The 15719-nt window shown below is 38.4% G+C and overlaps 1 non-coding gene across 1 annotated transcript; it reads left to right on the top strand.

The window, feature by feature from the left end:
- Positions 1-1470: 1470 nt before the first annotated feature.
- On the top strand, positions 1471-1578 carry LOC112746591 (small nucleolar RNA R71). The gene has a single exon (XR_003174468.1). It is a non-coding gene; the product is annotated as a small nucleolar RNA R71 (small nucleolar RNA).
- The last annotated feature ends 14141 nt before the right edge of the window (positions 1579-15719 follow it).

Raw genomic sequence — 15719 nt, 5'->3', positions numbered from 1 at the left:
GTCCTCATTCAATTGAAGGACAAGTTTACCTCTGTTAACATCAATCACAGCTCTTGCTGTGGCTAGGAAGGGTCTTCCAAGGATGATGGATTCATCCTCATCCTTCCCAGTATCTAGGATTATAAAATTAGCAGGGATGTAAAGGCCTTCAACCTTTACTAACACGTCCTCTACTTGTCCATAAGCCTCTTTTCTTGAGTTGTCTGCCATCTCTAATGAGATTTTAGCAGCTTGTACCTCAAAGATTCCCAGTTTCTCCATTACAGAGAGTGGCATGAGGTTTATTCCTGACCCAAGGTCACATAGAGCCTTCTCAAAGGTCATGGTGCCTATGGTACAAGGTATTAGGAACTTTCCAGGATCCTGTTTCTTCTGAGGCAATCTCAGTTGATCCAATGCATTTAGTTCATTGGTGAACAGGGGAGGTTCATCTCCCCAAGTCTCTGTACCAAATAGATTGGCATTCAGCTTCATGATTGCACCAAGGAACTTGACAACTTGCTCTTCAGTAACATCTTCATTCTCTTCAGAAGAAGAGTACTCTTCAGAGCTCATGAAGGGCGTAAGGAGGTTCAATGGAATCTCTATGGTCTCTAGATGAGTCTCAGATTCCTTTGGTTCCTCAGAGGGAAACCCCTTTTTTATCACAGGACATCCCAGGAGGTCTTCCTCCTTGGGATTTACGTCCTTCTCTCCTCTTGTGGGTTTGGCCATGATGGTCAATTCAATGGCCTTGCACTCTCCTTCTGGATTTTCTTCTGTATTGCTTGGGAGAGTACTAGGAGGGATTTCAGTGATCCTTTTACTCAGCTGGCCCACTTGTGCTTTCAAATTTCTAATGGAGGACCTTGTTTCATTCATGAAACTCAGAGTGGCCTTAGATAGATCAGAGACTAAATCTGCTAAGCTAGATGGATTCTGCTCAGAATTCTCTGTCTGTTGCTAAGTGGATAATGGAAAAGGTTTGCTATTGCTAAACCTGTTTCTTCCACCATTATTAAAGCCTTGTTGAGGCTTTTGTTGATCCTTCCATGAGAGATTTGGGTGATTTCTCCATGAGGGATTATAAGTGTTTCCATAGGGTTCACCCATGTAATTCACCTCTGCTATTGCAAGGTTCTCAGGATCATAAGCTTCTTCCTCAGAAGATGCCTCTTGAGTACTGTTGGATGTAGCTTGCATTCCATTCAGACTCTGAGATATCATATTGACTTGCTGAGTCAATATTTTATTCTGAGCCAATATAGCATTCAGAGTATCAATTTCAAGAACTCCCTTCTTCTGAGGCGTCCCATTACTCACAGGATTCCTCTCAGAAGTGTACATGAACTGGTTATTAGCAACCATGTCAATGAGTTCTTGAGCTTCTGCAGGCTTTAGGTGAATGGATCCACCTACAGAAGTATCCAATGACATCTTAGCTAATTCAGACAGAGCATTATAGAATATATCCAGGATGGTCCATTCTGAAAGCATGTCAGAAGGACACTTTTTGGTCAATTCCTTGTATCTCTCCCAAGCTTCATAGAGGGATTCACCTTCTTTCTGTCTGAAGGTTTGGACATCCACTCTAAGCTTACTCAGCTTTTGAGGAGGAAAGAACTTGGCTAAGAAGGCCTTGACGAGCTTATCCCAAGAGTTCAGGCTATCCTTAGGTTGATAGTCCAACCATATTCTAGCTCTGTCTCTCACAGCAAAAGGGAAAAGCATGAGCCTGTAGACTTTAGGATCTACTCCATTAGTCTTAACAGTATCACAGATCTGCAAGAATTCAGTTAAGAACTGAAAAGGATCTTCAGATGGAAGTCCATGAAACTTGCAGTTCTGCTCCATCAGAGAAACTAATTGAGGCTTAAGCTCAAAATTGTTTGCTCCAATGGTAGGGATGAAGATGCTTCTTCCATGTAAATTGGAATTAGGTGCAGTAAAGTCACTAAGCATCCTCCTTGCATTATTATTATTTTCGGCTGCCATCTCCTCTTCTTGTTCGAAAATTCCTATAAGGTTGTCTTTGGATTGTTGTATTGTAGCTTCTCTTAGTTTCCTTTTTAGAGTCCTTTCAGGTTCAGGGTCTGCTTCAACAAGAATGTTCTTGTCCTTGCTCCTGCTCATATGAAAAAGAGGGAACAGAAAATAATAATAATAGAGATCCTTTTTACCTAGGTATAGAGGTTTCCTTGTGTGAGTAGAAGAAGAAAAGAATGTAATGTAAAGAAGGGAAGAAGAGAAAATTCGAACACAGATGGAAGAGGGGGTTCGAATTTGGGTGAGATGAAGTGTTAGTAAATAAATAAATAAATGGAAGAAGATGAGAGAGAGAGAAGTTTTCGAAAATAATTTTTGAAAAATTGGTTAGTGATTTTCGAAAATTAAAATTAAAATTTGAAACAATTGGTTAATTAAAAAGAATTTTTGAAAAAGGGGGAAGAGATTTTCGAAAATTAGAGAGAGAGAGTTAGTTAGGTAGTTCTGAAAAAGATAAGAAGCAAACAAAAAGTTAGTTAGTTAGTTGAAACAAATTTTGAAAATCAATTTTGAAAAGATAAGAAGATAAGAAGTTAGAAAAGATATTTTAAAATCAAATTTTTGAAAAAGATAAGATAAGAAGATGTTTTTGAAAAGATATGATTGAAATTAGTTTTGAAAAAGATTTGATTTTTAAAATCACAATTAATGACTTGATTCACAAGAAATTACAAGATATGATTCTAGAACTTAAAGTTTGAATCTTTCTTAACAAGTAAGTAGCAAACTTGAAATTTTTTACTCAAAACATTAATTGTTGATGATATTTTCGAAAATTATGAGATAAAATTGAGAAAAAGATTTTTGAAAAATATTTTTGAGATTTTCGAAAATAAATAAGAAAAATGAAAAAGATATGATTTTTGAAAAAGATTTTGAAAAAGATAAAATTTTTAAATTGAAAATTTGATTTGACTCATAAGAAACAACTAAATTTTAAAAAATTTTGAAAAAATCAACTCAAATTTTCGAAAATTTATGAGTGAAAAAGGGAAAGATATTTTTTTGATTTTTGAATTTTAATGATGAGAGAGAAAAACATGAGAAAGACTCAATGCATGAGAATTTTTAGATCAAAACAATGAATGCATGCAAGAACACTATGAATGTCAAGATGAACACCAAGAACACTTTGAATGTCAAGATGAACATCAAGACTTATTTTTGAAAATTTTTAATGCAAAGAAAACATGCAAGACACCAAACTTAGAAATCTTTCATGTTTAGACTCTATGGATGCAAGAATGCATATGAAAAACAAGAAAAGACATAGAACAAGAAAACATGAAGATCAAACAAGAAGATTCATCAAGAACAACTTGAAGATCATGAAGAACACCATGAATGCATGATTTTTTTCGAAAATTTTATGCAAAATTTAAAACATGCAATTGACACAAGACTCATACCAAAAACACAAAATATTTTTGATTTTATGATTTTCTAATTTTTTTGGATTTTTTGAAAATTATTTGAAAAAGAAAAATAAGGATTCCAAAATTTTTAATATGAATTCCAGGAATCTTGCACTCTTAGTCTAAAGCTCCAATCTGAGGGTAGGACATGGCTTAATAGCCAGTCAAGCTTTAGCATGTAAATCAGGTGGATCAGGAACAGCAGCAGGTGGATTAGCAACAACTAGCTTGCTCTTGATAATGTTGGGTTGGAAGCCCCAGTCCAAATGAATTTAGACATGGCTTTACAGCCAGTCAGGCTTCAACATGCTTCATGAAACACTAGAATTCATTCTTAAAAAAATTTTAGAATAATTTTTGAAAACAGATGAGAAATTTTTGAAAGATTTTTTTTTTGAAAAATTTTTGAAAACTTTTTGAAAATAAAATAAGAAGAAAATTACCCAATCTGAGAAACACGATGAACCGTCAGTTGTCCAAACTTAAACAATCCCCGGCAACGGCGCCAAAAACTTGGTATGCGAAATTGTTACTCAGATTAGGTTGTAAAATTTGTTGTTCGTTCTCTCCCTAGCAATGGCGCCAACAACTGGTGCACAATACCATGGTCCAAACATAACTTCACAACTTCGCACAACTAACCAGCAAGTGCACTGGGTCGTCCAAGTAATAAAACCTTACGTGAGTAAGGGTCGATCCCACGGAGATTGTTGGTATGAAGCAAGCTATGGTCACCTTGTAAATCTCAGTCAGGCGGATATCAAATGGTTATGGAGTTTTCGAAAATAATAATAAATAAACAGAAAATAAAGATAGAAATACTTATGTAATTCATTGGTGAGAATTTCAGATAAGCGTATAGAGATGCTTTCGTTCCTCTGAACCTCTGCTTTCCTGCTGTCTTCATCCAATCAGTCTTACTCCTTTCCATGGCTGGCTTTATGTAAGGGCATCACCGTTGTCAATGGCTACATCCCATCCTCTTGTGAAAAAGCTCCAAATGCTCTGTCACGGCACGGCTAATCATCTGTGGTTCTCGATCATACTGGAATAGGATTCACCTCCTTTTGCATCTGTCACTACGCCCAGCACTCTTGAGTTTGAAGTCCGTCACAGTCATTCAATCCCTGAATCCTACTCGGAATACCACAGACAAGGTTTAGACTTTCCGGATTCTCATGAATGCCGCCATCAATCTAGCTTATACCACGAAGATTCTGATTAAGAGATCCAAGAGATACTCATTCAATCTAAGGTAGAACGGAAGTGGTTGTCAGGCACGTGTTCATAGGGAATGATGATGATTGTCACGTTCATCACATTCATGTTGGAGTGCGAATGAATATCTTAGAAGCGGAATAAGTTGAATTGAATAGAAAACAGTAGTACTTTGCATTAATTCATGAGGAACAGCAGAGCTCCACACCTTAATCTATGGAGTGTAGAAACTCTACCGTTGAAAATACATAAGTGATGAAGGTTCAGGCATGGCCGAATGGCCAGCCCCCAAAACGTGATCACAGGATCAAAAATACAATCCAGGATGTCTAATACAATAGTAAAAAGTCCTATTTATACTAAACTAGCTACTAGGGTTTACAGAAGTAAGTAATTGATGCATAAATCCACTTCCGGAGCCCACTTGGTGTGTGCTTAGGCTGAGATTTAGCTTTCCACGTGCAGAGGCTTCTTTTGGAGTTGAACGCCAAGTTGTGACGTGTTTTTGGCGTTCAACACTGGTTCGTGACGTTTTTCTGGCATTTAACTCCAGACTGCAGCATAGAACTGGCGTTCAACGCCCTTTTGCGTCATCTAAACTCGGCCAAAGTATGGACTATTATATATTGTTGGAAAGCCCTGGATGTCTACTTTTCAACGCAATTGGAAGTGCGCCATTTTGAGTTCTGTAGCTCCAGAAAATCCACTTTGAGTGCAGGGAGGTCAGAATCCAACAGCATCAGCAGTCCTTCTTCAACCTTTGAATCTGATTTTTGCTCAAGTCCCTCAATTTCAGCCAGAAAATACCTGAAATCACAGAAAAGCACACAAACTCATAGTAAAGTCCAGAAATGTGAATTTAACATAAAAACTAATGAAAACATCCCTAAAAGTAACTAGATCCTACTAAAAACATACTAAAAACAATGCCAAAAAGCGTGTAAATTATCCGCTCATCATCTACCTCTATTCCCTTGCTTGAAATTTTGTGCCCAAGGATAATACCTTCAATCACCATAAAGTGACATTTTTTCCAGTTTAAGACCAGGTTAGTTTCTTGGCACCTTTTCAGGACAAGTGCTAGATGATCAAGACAGGAGCTAAATGAGTCTCCAAATACTGAGAAGTCATCCATGAAGACTTCCAAGAATTTCTCTACCATATCAGAGAAAATAGAGAGCATGCACCTCTGAAAGGTTGCAGGTGCATTGTAGAGACCAAAAGGCATTCTTCTGTAAGCAAATACTCCAGATGGACATGTGAATGCTATTTTCTCTTGGTCTTGAGGATCCACTGCAATTTGGTTGTAGCCTGAATAGCCATCCAAAAAGTAGTAGTATTCATGACCTGCTAGTCTTTCTAGCATTTGGTCTATGAATGGTAAAGAAAAATGATCCTTTCTGGTGGCTGTATTGAGCCTTCTGTAATCAATACACATACGCCACCCTGTGACTGTTCTTGTGGGAACCAGTTCATTCTTTTCATTATGGACCACTATCATGCCTCCCTTCTTGGGGACAACTTGGACAGGGCTCACTCAGGGGCTATCAGAAATAGGATAAATAATCCCAGCCTCGAGTAACTTAGTGACCTCTTTCTGCACCACTTCCTTCATAGCTGGATTTAGCCGCCTCTGTGGTTGAACCACTGGCTTAGCATCATCCTCTAATAGGATCTTGTGCATACATCTCGCTGGGCTAATGCCCTTAAGGTCGCTTATGGACCACCCAAGAGCTGTCTTATGTGTCCTTACACTACAAAAAAAAAGGGTTAAAATGGCATGGAGATTAAGGCGGTTTTAAAGAACCGCCATATTATCGAGTCATTATGGCAATTTTTCTGCTGCCGTAATTGGCTTTATATATTTTGGCGGTTCTGGTGATTATGGCGGTTTTGAACCGCCGTTTTCACATGCATATAAAAAGAAAAAAATTACAATCCCTGACTCATTCAACGCCGTTCTTCCTTCTAGCTAGGGCTTCTATCCTCTCTGAACATACAACACTCTCATTTCCTCAGTGTAAAGAAGCTCTCCGACAACGCCTTCTTCCTTCTAGGGCTTCTCCTCTCTCCGCCGGTTACGATCTCTCCATGTACCTCTCCCTCTCAAGTTAAACTGAAACCGAAACCGAAATGCTGTTTTCGTACATAGAGAAGCCAAAATCGAAACTGATGCTTTTTTATTTTTGCACAAAATTCCGGCGAAAGGCAAGGCTCTGGTGGCTACTGACATCAGTGATGAGCGGATAATTTATACGCTTTTTGACATTGTTTTTAGTATGTTTTTAGTAGGATCTAGTTACTTTTAGGGATGTTTTCATTATTTTTTATGTTAAATTCACATTTCTGGACTTTACTATGAGTTTGTGTGTTTTTCTGTGATTTCAGGTATTTTCTGGCTGAAATTGAGGGACTTGAGCAGAAATCAGATTCAGAGGTTGAAAAAGGACTGCTGATGCTGTTGGATTCTGACCTCCCTGCACGCAAAGTGGATTTTCTGGAGCTATAGAACTCAAAATGGCGCGCTTCTAATTGCGTTAAAAAGTAGACATCCAGGGCTTTCCAACAATGTATAATAGTCCATACTTTGGCCAAGAATTGACGATGTAAACTGGCGTTCAACGCCAGCCTTTTGCCCAAATCTGGCGTCCAGCGCCAGAAAAGGATCCAAAACCAGAGTTGAACGCCCAAACTGGCACAGAAACTGGCGTTCAACTCCACAAATGGCCTCTGCACATGCTACACTTAAGCTCAGCCCAAACACACACCAAGTGGGCCCCGGAAGTGGATTTATGCATCAATTACTTACTCATGTAAACCCTAGTGACTAGTTTATTATAAATAGGACCTTTTACTATTGTATTAGGCATCTTTTGATCATCTTAGGATCTTAGGATCATCTTTGGACGCCTGGTTCTTAGATCAGAGGGGCTGGCCTCTCGGCCATGCCTGGACCTTTCACTTATGTATTTTTAACGGTAGAGTTTCTACACTCCATAGATTAAGGTGTGGAGCTCTGCTGTTCCTCAAAGATTAATGCAAAGTACTACTGTTTTCTATTCAATTCTTCTTATTTCTCTTCTAAGATATCCATTCGCACCCAAGAACGTGATGAAGGTGATGATTATGTGTGACGCTCATCATCCTTCTCCCTTATGAACGCGTGCCTGACAAACACTTCTGTTCTACATGAATTAAGCTAGAATGAATATCTCTTAGATCTCCTAACCAGAATCTTCGTGGCGTAAGCTAGAATGATGGCGGCATTCAAGAGAATCCGGAAGGTCTAAACCTTGTCTGTGGTATTCTGAGTAGGATTCAATGATTGAATGACTGTGACGAGCTCCTAACTCGCGATTGCAGGGCGTTAGTGACAGACGCAAAAGGATAGTAAATCCTATTCCGGCATGATCGAGAACCAACAGATGAATAGCCGTGCCGTGACAGGGTGCGTGAGCATATTATTCACTGAGAGGATAAGATGAAGCCATTGACAAGGGTGATGCCTCTAGACGATTAGCCGTGCCGTGACAGGGCATTGGATCATTTTCCCGTGAGATGACCGAAAGTAGCCATTGACAGTGGTGATGTATCACATAAAGCCAGCCATGGAAAGGAGTAAGACTGATTGGATGAAGATAGCAGGAAAGCAGAGGTTCAGAGGAACGAAAAGCATCTCCATTCGCTTATCTGAAATTCCTACCAATGATTTACATAAGTACCTCTATCCCTATTTTATTATTTAATTTCGAAAACTCCATTATCACTTTATATCTGCCTGACTGAGATTTACAAGGTGACCATAGCTTGCTTCATACCAACAATCTCCGTGGGATTCGACCCTTACTCACATAAGGTATTACTTGGACGACCCAGTGCACTTGCTGGTTAGTTGTATCGAAGTTGTGACAATTATGAATTAAGATCAAAGCACCAAGCTTTGGAGCCATTACCAGGGATTGTTCGAGCCTGGACATCACAATTTCGTGCACCAATCAGCATTTCGATTCCAAAAGGCACCGATTTCTTTGTTTTTGTTTGGGTTAGGATTTGAAAATTGCTTTTGGTGCTGATTTTTGGGGGTTTTTATTTCTCTGCAGCTCTGTTAGGGATTTTTGGGTCTTCCGTTGAAGCATTGGATTGACGTTGGTGCGGGGGTGATTGACGACGATCTCAGGTCTTCTTTCGCTTACTTCTATTAACGTGTGTCTCTCTCTCTGAACTCAGATCTTCTATTGCTTACTTCTATTAAGGTGTTTCTCTGATCTCCGATCTCAGAAAAAACTGCTCCAATCTCAATTTCTCTATTTGCCTCTTTGGTTCTTTTTTGGTTCTTTTAAGCAAAGCTATAAATGAGTAATCTCTTTAGTTATTTAGCTCTGTTGCCGTTACTCTGTTCAATGTTTTTGCATTAGCTCTGTTCAATATTTAATTAAAGCCCTAAAATAGCAGTGAAAAGAAGCACTTAGACACATTAGTGTATGCTGTAGTCCTTGTTTCATTTCAGTCTCAGGTCATCAACATCAAACATGTAGTGTAGCTCATTATTTGATTAACATGTCCTTACACTTAGATTTGATTAACATGTTGTAGTCCTTGTTTCATTTTATTCCTTCTGCTTCTTTTAGGCTGGCTGTCTTGGACTTTCTTTTGTTTATATTTATTTTTGAACAATTTTAGTAGAATGGCTGTTGACTCTTGTTATTGGAATGGCTGTTAACTCTTGTTTTTACTCTAGTTAATATTTTTTAAATATTTGTAATAGTTGCTGGTTGAGTTTTGAAAGCAAAAAAGAGGGAGAGCGCTCTTTTCGCCATTTAGCCACCTTCACCACTCTCTGCAAAAGATTTGTGATTGTTAATCATTACTCATTCTTTTTAATCTTCTCTCTTTCCTTCTTTTCATCCTTTAATTTCCAAATAACAGTTTATTTCTTTATTTTTTCCCCTCGCTTATTACTTTCTGTTTTTATCATTCTTCTCAACAGTACAATGTTTTAGTTTCATCATTTCACCACCAAAAAATGAAAGAAAGAAAGATAATATGTAATTTTGGAGAACATTTTTCAGAAAAAATAAAAATAATAATAATAATAGAAGAAGTGAGAGTTACTTAGAAGAAAAAGAAAAACAATGGGTTCGATTCGGACGATGGTGATGATAATGTTATACTTTTCATCGGTTTTCATGTAAAATTAGATTTGTTAGAACAAAATTGATTATGGATGGTCGTGGTTTATATGTAAAAGAAGATTTTTTCTTTGAGAAAAAATTCACCACTTTTTTGTTATTTTGATGTGTGTATTGGACACTGGTTGAGCTGTTTCTTTGATTTTGGACTTGCTTCTTAGGCACTTAGAACCATTTTGTTTTGCAGTTTGGGAACTAGTTTATGAGGCAATAACTGAACTATGTTTGCTTTGTTTTGCTTACTTCTATTTAGTTCTCTTTATTTCTCAAGCAAAAGGAAGCAACTTAAGTAGTGTAAAGGTGTTATTCAAATTGTGTGTGTTTTTTCTTCTGAAGTTGATATGTTTTGCTACTCAATTTTGTCATGAGTTATTGAAATATGAGTGATTATGTTGCAGTTTGTGTAGTATGTTGCAGTTTGTGTTATCCAACTATATTTAACTCAATTTTGTAGAATTCTGCACTCAAGGTTCATATCTTCTTCATTATTAGGTAACTTTCTTTTTCCTTTGCTGAATTATTTTGAGTATGCTTCTCTGTCTTGACTCTTGACCTTAAAGGGTAATCAAATATCTTTTCTTTTTGTGCTGTGTTTTACTTCCTGGTGTTGGTGATGGTGGAAATTTAAGAAATTGAGCTCTGATATGAGTCTAGTAATGAAACTTGCAACTAGCTTCCAAACTTTGCTTATTCTATTTTGAGTGTAAACCTGGTATGATATTATTCTAAGACTATTTCTTATTCTGTTTGTTCTATTTTTCATTTTTCTGCAGGAGGACTTTGATGAATTCAGCGATGTTGATGAACTATACAGCTCATTGCCTTTAGATAAGATCTTGTTACAATCCCCCCTGGGCTATCTAAGGTATTTGTTTGCTCACGATTGTTTTGTTGCAAGTATACAAGGGATCATTCAGTAATACATATTGAAGCATATGTAGATTCAATTTACCACATTGGGTCATTGATTAATTTTTCACGTTGGCAAATTTTGCTGGATTCCTTGCTGGGCTATGCAGTTTATGATGGTAATGTATTATAGAAGTCTAACATTTAATTGATGGGTGATGCTGATTTTAATTTCGGAAATGGTTAACTCTTTACAAGATACCCTCTATGAACCTCTTAATTGTGGGTAGCAACTGTGGCTATCACATGTATGTAACACTCTTGTCTTCCTAAACTGCACACTTTTATTCAATCTAATGCGCTCTCAGCTGCAAATCATTCATCTTTGCCAACCAAGTGAGGATGACTCGGAGGCAGTTTTTAAATCCCTTCTTAAAATTGGCATTTTCCATTTGATAGCAATTGATCTAACTGAAAGATGCCTAGTAGATATAATTTACTCCATATGACAATGTAATCATCATTAACTCCATATGATCATAAACCTCCTGCAATTTGAGATGCACAAAATTATAATTTGCAAAGAAACTTAGAAAACAACTATTGTTGCTTCAGAAGTTTTTAACTCTATTAAGAAAGTGTTTTTCCCATGGCTGTACTAAGTATTTCCCTTTCTAGTGTTTACTCAGGCACTGTAGCAGGAGCTCGTGAGGCTTTTTTCAATGATATACCTGCTATCTCTGTTTCATATGACTGGTATGTACGCTTCTGTGGCTAAATTACTTTATTTATCCTGGATATTTATTTCTGGGTGAAGTTTGCAACCATTTTTTTAGCTTATAATTGTAACGAGCTGCAGAATCAATGTCTAAATGTAATATCATTAAGGGTCAAGCATATTATGAGCTATTCCAATAATCTATGTTCTAACTTCTATGTCCTACTGGTGGACGAAATTGTGATCCATTCTCTTTGTATTTGTGTGAAATTTAATAATTGGCTCTATTTGAATTCACAACTCCGTTCAACTAACCAGCAAGTGCACTGGGTCGTCCAAGTAATACCTTACGTGAGTAAGGGTCGAATCCCACGGAGATTGTTGGTATGAAGCAAGCTATGGTCACCTTGCAAATCTCAGTCAGGCGGATTTAAACATGATACTTTATTAGATTAAAAAAAACAATAAAAGGGATAGAGATACTTATGTAGATTCATTGGTAGGGATTTCAGATAAGCGAATGGAGATGCTTTTCGTTCCTCTGAACCTCTGCTTTCCTGCTATCTTCATCCAATCAGTCTTACTCCTTTCCATGGCTGGCTGTATGCAAGGGCATCACCGTTGTCAGTGGCTACATCCCCTCCTCTCAGTGAATCATATGCTCACGCACCCTGTCACGGCACGGCTATTCATTTGTCGGTTCTCGATCATGCTGGAATAGGATTCACCCTCCTTTTGCGTCTGTCACTAACGCCCAACAATCGCGAGTTTGAAGCTCGTCACAGTCATTCAATCATTGAATCCTACTCAGAATACCACAGACAAGGTTTAGACCTTCCGAATTCTCTTGAATGCCGCCATCATTCTAGCGTACGCCACGAAGATTCTGGTTAGGAGATCTCAGAGATATTCATTCTAGCTTAATTCATGTAGAACAGAAGTGTTTGTCAGGCACGCGTTCATAAGGGAGAAGGATGATGAGCGTCACACATAATCATCACCTTCATCACGTTCTTGGGTGCGAATGGATATCTTAGAAGCGAAATAAGAAGAATTGAATAGAAAACAGTAGTACTTTGCATTAATCTTTGAGGAACAGCAGAGCTCCACACCTTAATCTATGGAGTGTAGAAACTCTACCGTTGAAAATACATAAGTGAAGGTCCAGGCATGGCCGAGAGGCCAGCCCCCTAAAACGTGATCAAAGGATCATAAGGTAATCCAAAGATGCCTAATACAATAGTAAGAGGTCCTATTTATAATAAACTAGTCACTAGGGTTTACATGAGTAAGTAATTGATGCATAAATCCACTTCCGGGGCCCACTTGGTGTGTGTTTGGGCTGAGCTTAAGTGTAGCACGTGCAGAGGCCATTTGTGGAGTTGAACGCCAGTTTCTGTGCCAGTTTGGGCGTTCAACTTTGGTTTTGGATCCTTTTCTGGCGCTGGACGCCAGATTTGGGCAGAAGGCTGGCGTTGAACGCCAGTTTACGTCGTCAATTCTTGGCCAAAGTATCGACTATTATATATTGCTGGAAAGCCCTGGATGTCTACTTTCCAACGCAATTGGAAGCGCGCCATTTCGAGTTCTGTAGCTCCAGAAAATCCACTTTGAGTGAAGGGAGGTCAGAATCCAACAGCATCAGCAGTCCTTTTTCAACCTCTGAATCTGATTTCTGCTCAAGTCCCTCAATTTCAGCCAGAAAATACCTGAAATCACAGAAAAACACACAAACTCATAGTAAAGTCCAGAAATGTGAATTTTAACATAAAAACTAATGAAAACATCCCTAAAAGTAACTAGATCCTACTAAAAGCATACTAAAAACAATGTCAAAAAGCGTATAAATTATCCGCTCATCACAACACCAAACTTAAATGGTTGCTTGTCCCCAAGCAACTGAAAATCAAATAGGATAAAAAGAAGAGAATGTACTATAAATTCCAAACTATCAATGAAACAGAGCTTCAATCATATGAGCGGGACTTATAGCTTTTTGCCTCTTGAATAGTTTTGGCATCTCACTTTATCCATTGAAGTTCAGAATGATTGGCATCTATAGGAACTTCAGATTTCGAATAGTGTTATTGACTCTCCTAGTTCAGTATGATGATTCTTGAACACAGCTTCTTTATGAGTCTTGGCCGTGGCCCTAAGCACTTTGTTTTCCAGTATTACCACCGGATACATAAATGCCACAGACACATAATTGGGTGAACCTTTTCAGATTGTGACTCAGCTTTGCCAAAGTCCCCAATTAGAGGTGTCCAGGGTTCTTAAGCACACTCTTTGTTTTTGCTTTGGACCTTGACTTTAACCGCTCAGTCTCAAGTTTTTACTTGACACCTACACGCCACAAGCACATGGTTAGGGACAGCTTGGTTTAGCCGCTTAGACCAGGATTTTATTCCTTTTAGGCCCTCCTAACCACTGATGCTCCAAGCCTTGGGATCCTTTCTATTGGCTTTTTGCTCTTGCCTCTTGGTTTTAAGAGCTTTTGGCTTTTTCTGCTTGCTTTTTCTTTTTCTTTATTTTTTTTTCGTCTATATTTTTTTCTCTATTTTTTTTCTGCAAGCTTTGTTCTTTGCTGCTTTTTCTTGCTTCAAGAATCATTTTTATGATTTTTCAGATTATCAAATAACATGTCTCCTAGTCATCATTCTTTCAAGAGCCAACATATTTAACATTCTTAAACAACAACTTCAAAAGACATATGCACTGTTCAAGCATACACTCAGAAAACAAGAAGCATTGTTACCACATCAATATAATTAAACTAGGTTCAAAGATAAATTCGAAACTCATGTACTTCTTGTTCTTTTGAATTAAAACATTTTTCATTTAAGAGAGGTGATGGATTCATAGGACATTCATATCTTTAAGACAAAGTTACTACTACTAATGATCATGTAGTGAAGACACAAACATAGATAAGCACATAACATAGAAAACGAAAAACAGAAGAAAGAAGAACAAGGAATGAATCCACCTTAGTGATGGTGGCGTTTTTTTCTTGAGGAACCAATGATGTCCTTGAGCTCTTCTATGTCTCTTCCTTGTCTTTGTTGCTCCTCCCTCATTGCTTTCTGATCTTCTCTTGTTTCATGAAGTATGATGGAGTGCTCTTGATATTCCACCCTTAGTTGCTTCCAATAATTGTGTGGAAGAAAATGTATCCCCTGAGGTATCTCAGGGATCTCTTGATTTGCAGTCAAATGTTCTACCAGTGAGCTATAGACCCTTGATGGAAGCTTTTGTCTTCCCTTTCCTCTTTCTAGAGGTTTCTCTGGCCTTAGGTGCCATCAATGGTTATGGAAAAAACAAAAAAAAAAACTATGCTTTTACCACACCAAACTTAGAATGTTGCTCGCCCTCGAGCAAAAGAAGAAGGAATAGTTGAAGAAGAAGATGTGGAAATAAAAACTAGGATTATGAGGAGGTAGGTGGGGATCCTGTGGGGTCCACAGATCCTGAGGTGATCCGGTGAGGTCCACAGATCTTGAGGTGTCAAGGCATTTACATCCCTGCACCAATTTAGGCATGCAAAATGCCCTTGCACACAACTCTGGGCGTTCAGCGCCAGGTTGGTGTCCATTTTGGGCGTTCAACGCCCATTTGCTGCCATTTCTGGCGTTGAACGCCAGAACCATGCTTGTTCTGGGCGTTCAGCACCAGGATGCTCCCATTCTGGGCGTTCAGCGCCAGAACTATGCTCTGTTCTGGCGTTTGAACGCCAGGCAGATGCTCCTCCAGGGTGTGATTTTTCTTCTGCTGTTTTTGATTCTGTTTTCAATTTTTATATTTATCTTGTGACTCCACATGATCATGAACCTAAGAAAACATGAAAAACAATAAAAATAAGAATTAGATAAACATTGGGTTGCCTCCCAACAAGCGCTTCTTTAATGTCAATAGCTTGACAGTGGGCTCTCATGGAGCCTCACAGATGTGCAGAGCTTTGTTGAGACTCTCCAACACCAAACTTAGAGTTTGGATATGGGAGTTCAACACCAAACTTAGAGTTTGGTTGTGGCCTCCCAACACCAAACTTAGAGTTTGACTGTGGGGGCTCTGGTTGACTCTGCTTTGAGAGAAGCTTTTTCTGTTTCCTCTCCATGGTTGCAGAGGGAGATCCTTGGGTTTTAAACACAAGGGAGTTCTCATTCCATTGAAGGACTATTTCACCTCTGTCAACATCAATCACAGCTCTTGCTGTGGCCAGGAAAGGTCTTCCTAGGATGATGGATTCATCCTTTTCCTTTCCAGTATCCAGGACTATGAAATCAGTAGGTATGTAAAGGCCCT

This window comes from Arachis hypogaea, chromosome 14 (genome assembly GCF_003086295.3).
Source record: "Arachis hypogaea cultivar Tifrunner chromosome 14, arahy.Tifrunner.gnm2.J5K5, whole genome shotgun sequence".
NCBI lineage: Eukaryota > Viridiplantae > Streptophyta > Magnoliopsida > Fabales > Fabaceae > Arachis > Arachis hypogaea.
This window is presented reverse-complemented; position numbering and strand designations above follow the sequence as displayed.